This window comes from Prosopis cineraria, unplaced genomic scaffold (assembly GCF_029017545.1).
Source record: "Prosopis cineraria cultivar Desert tree isolate PC_DT_omini unplaced genomic scaffold, ASM2901754v1 PC1, whole genome shotgun sequence".
Taxonomy (NCBI): domain Eukaryota; kingdom Viridiplantae; phylum Streptophyta; class Magnoliopsida; order Fabales; family Fabaceae; genus Prosopis; species Prosopis cineraria.
In genome coordinates, this window is record NW_026555332.1 from 48,764,584 (window position 1) to 48,772,883 (window position 8,300).

Sequence of the window (8,300 nt, forward strand, 5' to 3'; positions counted from 1 at the left end):
TTGTTCAACACTCTAAAAGTCTATTATATTGCAGTCGATTAAACAACTAAAATTATCAATAAATCATTAAATACGTATAAAGTAAAGAAAAATGGACAAAAATAAATAAAAACACTGGATAATATAATTTTTGGTCACATACACATTTTATTTTTTGGAAAAAAATGATTTTTAACTGATGTCAACTAGGGGTGAGCAAAACCGAACCGAAACAGAAAATCAAATCGAATCGAATTGAATTTTATCTGTTTGATTCGGTCTATTTAATTTTTCGGTTTGATTTGATTTTTTTATTTTAAATATATCGGTTGATCGGTTCGATTCGGTTAGTAAAATTTAAAATCGAATAGACCGAACCGACCAAATTACATATAATTTATTAATTTATAAATTATTTTATTTTTATTTTTATTTTTTATTTTAATAAAAATAAAAAATAATAATATCACTTGAAACCCTATTTCAATCAGTCACTCTCATCAGTAGGTGTTGTGACTGGATTATGGGGTCATTATTTGATCATCGATGTTTATTTGTGATTGTTTATTTGATTATCCATGCCTTTATAATATTTGGACTTTATGTCATATGGGTGTAATTAGAATGGGCTCATATTAAAAAAACGAATAGAAAATAAGGCCCAATTTTATAGTGTTGTTTGTTTTAATATTTAAAAAATGGGCTCAATTTTAATAGCCAAATATGAAACCGAAAAACCGAATTAACCGACCGAACCGAATTATCAAATTTGGTTCAGTCTTTGTTCGGTTATTCGGTTTGATTCGGTTTTCATTTTCAGTATTATTCGATTGATCGTTCTACATATTTTAAAACCGAACCGAATCGAACCGACTAATGCCCACCCCTAATGTCAACTGGTTGTCCAAAGCTTCACTTTTTTAATCGCATTCTGATGGTTCTCAGTCCTCACAAGTCGAACACAACACAACACTTACATTTCAAGGAGTAGCTTTTTTTTCCCTCCCAATATTGAGCAGCTTAATTTAATAAAAAAAGTTAAAATTAAAGGAAGGGATCGGCGAGACAGAAACGCCCGTCGGATGCATTTGGCGAGACGGCAAAAACCTCAATAGCCACCAGAAACAAAAAAAGAAAGAGATCGCTTCATTCTGCCTCCTTTCTGGTGATCCATCCATCGCTCTCGTTCACCGTTTAGCCCTTCAAGTAATGTTTCCTTACAACATCCATTGCCCATTTGATTCTTCCTGCAATTTTGGTTCAACAGGGCATAGTGGAAATTGCAATTTTTCATATTCAAAGTCAAGAATCTCCAAAACCCATTCTTCGTGACCAATACCCACATAGTATATAGTTAGCTTAACATTAAGTTCAAGCCTGATTGGTTGTGATAATTTAAGTCTGTAGGTCTGCTGTCTCTGTTGCTCTGACCTGTTTTCTTAAACAAAACAAATCATCTGTTGTATGATCTTAACTCGGAAGAGTTTACAGACATGTGAGTTGCGTACGGGCATAACGGGGCAACCAGTTCTCTTATACAGTGCAGAATGTCATTAAAGTTATGTCGGTCACTGCGCCCCATATAACTAAGTGGAAATGTACTTATAGTATACCTCCCAAGTCCCATCTTTTACAGGAGATAGTGATGAGGAGAAATAGTCAATTATGGTGATAGGCAATATCCTTCATTTCTTAGTTTGATATCCCTTCGACAAATTTCATATATTCTGAATGTGGTCGTTTTATCTAGATAAAGTCTGAATGCTCATGACTAATTGTAATTATTCGGATACTTCATAGAACACCAAGCACTAGAAAAATTTGTTTGTATCTAAAAAAAATTAATACAACTTATGTAATTGAAACGCCATTACTTCACGATAATTCTTAATATAAATTTATAGTTCGGGCAAATCCTTGATTTCTAATTAATACAACTTATGTATTTGCTCATTTTAATTGTTAAACGGTTTCCGCGTGAAGTATTCCAATCACCATGAAAACAAGGTTACACCTAGGACTGTTACTGAGGTAAAATCGGTGTTATTTCTTTGGCTTTGTCCTTGATGATTACTGTTTCAGCAGTGGTAATATGAACCGCATCATTGATGAGGGAGGCATGGCTTCAGCATCTTTTTAAAGGTTGTATTTTGTTCATCTCCCCCCCCCCCCAAAAAAAAAATTGTCTCTCTCCATCTGTAGCATTTTTGGTGTATTTTCTCTCATTATTGGTCTTCCCATATTTTATCTAATGCGATGTCTTTCTTTGTTACCATTCCTTTTCTGTCGTATATCTGCCTCAGTCATTCAGAGCTATTGTTATTGAAGACACGCTTCACCTTCTTGTGAAGGTTAACGGAGGTAAGTTTAAGTAATAGTTGTTTTCTACCACATCTTAAATCTATGTTGTCCCATTGTCCTTTCATCTTGAATGGGACACACGGCTAGATATTTTATCCTTGCATATACTAGATGTACCATGTCTTAAAACTATTGGTATAATTGTTATCTTGGTGTCTAGTGTTGCCAGGTTAGAGTTAAATGACATGGTGTCCTAGATTGCTTCGTGTATTTGAGGAAACCATTTACCATGTATGATCATGTCCCCCGGGGGGGGGGGTTGATAAGATCATCTTTGTTTAGTTATATAATAGTTTGTGAATGATTTACAAGGACCTTGGTTTCTTTTACCTTTACTACAGTATTTGACAAAAGCCCTATAGGGTTTTCTTCATATCTCTACATAACTGCAGGACACAGCGGTAGTTTCCTTTCCCTTGCATACTGAGGCTCTTGGATTTGCTCACAATGAGGAAAGGATGATTCAGACAGCAATATTATATGCATGAACTCTTGATACCTACAATGGTGTAGTTCTGTTCTTGCTGGTGGGCATTCTTCTGTTTAGTATTGTTTTAAATATTGCACTAAATCATCTTTGGTTCCACAGTTACTGATGGCATAGTCTATGAATTCATTATGAGGCCTCTGGTTTGTAGTGCTTGTCTGACGAGGTTCAAATATTAAGATATTTCTGCTATCAATTAGATACTTTTGTCTGTGCTAGAGGCTATGTTTACTTGAATCTAGTTGTTAATCTAGTCAAGATATCAATAGAAAAGGAAAGGAAATTGAAAACTAAAACTTGTTGGGAACTTTTGCATTCCAGCTGTTACTGCTATACATGTTGTAAAAGAGTTCTTTTCCCCACAAGATGATCTCACTTTGTGAAATATTCTTTGTCCCAGCGTTGGATTTATATACATATTCTGCAATCAATACCTGTATGTCTTACATTGTCATCTTCAAATTGATGGTGAAAGACGTGCAATCGACGAATTTGCTGGTTTTATCCACTATCCTTCCTGATCTTGGATCTTAGATAAATGTCTCAACGAAGGGAATGTATCTGATGGCCATTGATGATGCTAAAGCTTTTTCTTGACAATTAGTTGATGCGGGAATCATAATGGTCATGTGTTGTGCTTCTATTCAAAGGAGCAGAGACGGAGAGTATTATGAGAGCTGTTTTTGTTTTCGTTTGGCTGATTGCAGGTGCAGTTCTAATATTAGTTGCTTTACTGCTGCTGGGATTTTTGTTTCAAAAGGTTGGTATTTCCACCTTGTTTTTAGTCTACTTTTTATACAGAAGAGCGAATTTCATTGTCAAGTTGAATCAGTTGTCTCTGTAAGAGATGTATCTTTTTGCCTGATTCATTTTGTAGTTGAAGTTGTTTCCCATATTACTTGTTAGGAGCAGCATATGGAAGTGAAACATCTTTCTTTTCTCTTGGCAGAGGATGGTTGATATGGTGAAGCCATGAAGGTATCATCATTTTTTTTCCCCAAATGACACATTAATTGTAGTTGTAGTATTTTTGTAGGATGTCTTATTAGCTTCTCAAGGTCCAAATATGGCTCGCTGAGATGGATTTGGTTTCAATATGAGCACAAGACGCTAGGTCTAAAGTAAAAAAGCTTTCATGTGCACGTGTTGTCTATCAAATTGTTTTGCTATCTGTCAAAATTTAAAAAAATTGGAGCATCCTTTTGCAAATTTAGAGTTGTATAATTGAATATTGAAGAAAAAAAGAATTTACTAATGTTCTTTTCTTATTCTTTAGATGAGCTAATATTTAAATCTGTTTTTCATTTATCTATGATGTTCTGATCATATAGCATTGAATGGTCCTTTTTTGTTGGTTTGTTCTTGCTGTCTGTGACTTCCCTTGTGCGTTTTTTTTTTTTTGGGAAAAAAAGGAGCAAGCCACTGCAATTTGTTGGATCAAGCGGCTGAGGAACCTTTGGTCTCCGTGATTTAGAATCTTGTGGAGGTGAATTTATGCTTACCCCGGTGCTTCAGAATGGTTCTGGATTAGGAGAAAGCTGAGGTGATTAAAGCTGAGATGATGAGTGATTTTTTTTTATACTATCTTTTCTCCGGTTTTTTTTTTTTTTTTTCCGGTTGTCTTGCCCCCTCTCTTTTGGATGACTTTTCATTTCACTAGCGTGGATATGGTAATCTGCGTACACTAACAACAAAAGAACTGGTGATTAGTGAAGCATGAAAGAGTTAAAAAGTGTGTATCTTGTGTTGTATTCTTGGCACACTGACTTGTAGATTCTTTAGACAGATTTAATTTTTGACCCCATGTAATTTTTTTTTTGTTGCGATATTTGAATTACTGGTTTCTCATAGTACCTATTTCTACTTCTAATTTTCATTCCTGGTGAATTTACAAGCAACCATTTTTTGTAGGTTGTATTTTCTTTGCACGTATCAACATAGTTTTTAATTCTCATCCTTTTCTACTATGGCCTCGTTTTTATGCTGTATCTCTTCTAGTAGAAATGCAGAGACCAGAGTAAGAAATATGGAAACAATTTTGCCGGAGATGTGGGTGCAGAAATAGAAAAGGCGGCTTTCTTTGATTGTTTTTATTGGCCAAAGGCCCGAAGCTTTTTTTGATTTAGTCTGCAGTTAACTGTAAATGCAAAGGAAACTTGAAAAAAAAAAAAACAAAAGAAAGAAAACTGGTACACGATATTTTTTTAATTTTTTTTTTACTTTTAACCTAATCTTTTCCTACAGGAAAGAGAGACACAAATGCTTAAATGTATCAACACTGGGTTCAAATCAGGATATCTTTCAAGTAAAGGAGGTAGCATTATTGCTGGGACAACTAAATATTGACATGGAACATGATATTACTCATTTTGATAATTATGCTGAACCATTTCATCAGCACAGTTTTTACTTGCCCATGTTTTCCTTAAAACTGTCTGTTTTCATGCATGTATAAAGAAAAATGTCATGCCGAGTCAATACGGATTGGATAGCATATTTGAAATGAAGTTACCATTATTGATTTCATGTACGTATACTTGTATTTGTAAAAGATTTCAAAATTCATGCTTCTATACTTCCATAAAGGTATGATCCATAACTTGGATGAATTCTGCTGGATGGGTTGAGAGTCTACGCATCTTCTCTTAGGATCTATGTTTTATTAGAAGCTTATTGTCATGGAACTAGTCTTTTGACCTATGCGGTATTTAAACACTTTTCATTTTGATTTGTTGAGAATGAGGATGTTTGGCTAAATTGAGAAATTAAAATCTTGAGAGCAAAAGGTGATTGGAAGAATCGTGGGAATGTGAGACTTGTATTGCTTGAGAACTCAAGGATCAAAAGAACTCAAAGATGATTACAAATGAGGAGGGATAAAGTATTTATAGACCTCTTCTTGTGTCTAGAATGTTCTCACATCTTTAATGGATAGTGAAAATTAATTTGATCTTATATATAGTTATCACTATTTCTCTAAAATCCTCTATAGAAATATCTAAATATTTACATAAATTTTTTTAGAAATTATTTCAAGACATGTTTGAAACATTCTAGAGTATCATAGAATATCTCAGAATATTTTAGATATCTCTACATCTTTTTATAAGTTTGCAGAACCTTCTCAATCCCTCTACATTGTTCTAGATGCTTCTAGAATAATTTGAAATATTCTAAATTTTTTTTGAATGTCTTGATTTCTCTTAACCTCCTAAAACTAGTGGGATGTGACATTATGCTATCATTGTTGTGGGAGGTTTTAATGATCAATAATCCTTTAGATCTAGTGCGTCTTTACCACATTCACCAATAAATTTGAAAGCTAAGAAAACTATTTCTAATCCTATCCACAAGAAATATAGAAAGAAGGCATCTAATAGTACCGCTTTCAACGAATGATATATATATATATATATATATTGGCGCTTTTATTGGTATTGTGGGTTCTGATTGTCATTCTTAATTGAGTATGGAATTTTTTTAGCATAACTTCAACTTAATTACAATGCTATGAAATGCTAAAATTTATTCATCTTGCACAGTTTTACTTTTAATGATGTTTGCTTTTGAAGTTATAAGTGAAAAACAATTTTGTGTGGTGCACCGATGATGTGAATCATAATATAATGAGGAACTTTTGGGAAAAGAGAACGTAATTCCATCGCTTTACACGAACAAGGCTGTCATGTCAAAATTAGGGTCACTTTTACATGCCATTCTAGCTTTAAAGCTGCCCATCCCGCCCTGTACTATTAACTAATCTTTTTCCATTACCACTCTTTGCCCTCGTTTCATTTGCCTCTCTGCTGGATATTGCTTTCAGCCACATGGCCACGTAGAGGCCGAAGATGCTCATTTGAAGGCTCAAAAGCATAAAAATGAGCGTCCCTTTTGAGTAGATAATGCCATATTTTACTTTTAATATTGCTTTATGATACAGCGCTTTACTTTAGCCAAAAGATGACGATTTATTTTAAATCTCGGAGTTCTAATGAAATGCGTTTCCCGGAAAATCAAGAGACCTTGATAGCGAAAGGAGAGAAAAGACTGTCCTTGCTTTCACTTTGCTCTCCAAATCTCATGGCGTCCAACCAAACATATATAGCTCTTAACAGTTAGGATGGCTAGCTTTTTCATTTCATTCTCTTGTTGGTTATTAATTATGAAACATTTATCCTTAAAAAGGAAAAATAAAAAAAAATAAAGCTAACCATTATTGGTGGGGAGGAGAGAAGTGTTGAGTTAGGGTGTGTTGCAAGTTAGTGTACATATTCCTCTCTTTCATTCAAACGCTGCTTTTCTAACGCAGCACAGAGTGCTTTGTGTGTTCAAATAATCTGGTGCTCTTTGCAAGTCTTTTTATGCCAAAGATACAAGAGACTTTTTGACTGCAAGCTCCGTTGGTTACCTCCACTACCATCCTCGCCCACCCATAGAGAATAAACGGTTGCGAGTTTTGGATTACCTGTTTTTTTTTGTTTTTTGTTTTTGTTTTTTTGCCCAAGGACAGTAATAGTATCGTATCCTACGAGAACACAGAGTTATTGTAAAGTCTCATGCCTGTCACGTGCCTCGCAAATTACTTGCACTGCGACGAAGTTGGATTTATGAGGCGAAATATATATATATATATATATATATGTATGCATGTATGTATGTATCACCTGATCGGTTTCCAGAAACGATTATTGGATTGGCTTCAACTGTTTCTATATATCCTTGAGGGCTTGTCCACTGGTTACCCCTTGTATGACTCACTGTTTCCCATGATTGTCCGATCATTCACTCTTTTCTTTCTTGTTGTCTTGTTCGTGATCGGTATATATTTTGGATTACACAGCTTTTTCTTGCGAAATGACACGCAGTGCAGTGGCTGAAATCAGAATCGACTGGAGCACGCATTCATGATAGGTCATGGATCACTGTATAAAACAAGTAAAAGTGGAAGATGATTGAGGAATAAGAGAGAGATATGCCCTGTGATCGAAAACATGCTCTCATTTCTTTATAGAATTTTTAAGCTTTCTTTTTGGTGAACGCCTTGATGTAAGGGCAGCACTGATGACTGATGCTATCCCTTCTCTGCTTTCTATGCAATGCCTTTCCTCAACACTTTCAAGTGTTCCACCCAAAACCTAAAATGGACACAACTATCTAAGATACCTAGCCCACACACTACAGTCTTTAGTAACAGCTCAGGAGGACCATAAAGAATCAAATGCATAATCAATAGACTTTATGTTGTAATATGGGATAAAAAATAATTAGATTTAATTTAGGATATTAGGGTTATCCAATATGAATATTTAAATAAAGATATTAATCCATTATATTAGTTTTAATTATTTATTTTATTATTATTTTAGATATCAGTATCTTTAGATTATATTTAGATTTAGGATTTGGAATTTAAATTTAAATTATTATTGTTTTAAAGCTCTACAAGTAAAGCCAAGTTTTTCATTAACATTTA

General features: G+C 34.2%; 1 long non-coding RNA gene across 2 annotated transcripts; it reads left to right on the plus strand.

Annotated features, from left to right (window-relative positions):
* Positions 1-1,072: 1,072 nt before the first annotated feature.
* Positions 1,073-4,655, plus strand: LOC129290790 (uncharacterized). Of its 2 annotated transcripts, none has more exons than XR_008588614.1 (7): positions 1,073-1,185; positions 2,065-2,121; positions 2,283-2,340; positions 2,733-2,867; positions 3,228-3,587; positions 3,734-3,805; positions 4,240-4,655. It is a non-coding gene; the product is annotated as an uncharacterized LOC129290790 (long non-coding RNA). The 2 variants fall into 2 exon arrangements; XR_008588656.1 differs by having other exon boundaries at positions 3,740-3,805.
* The last annotated feature ends 3,645 nt before the right edge of the window (positions 4,656-8,300 follow it).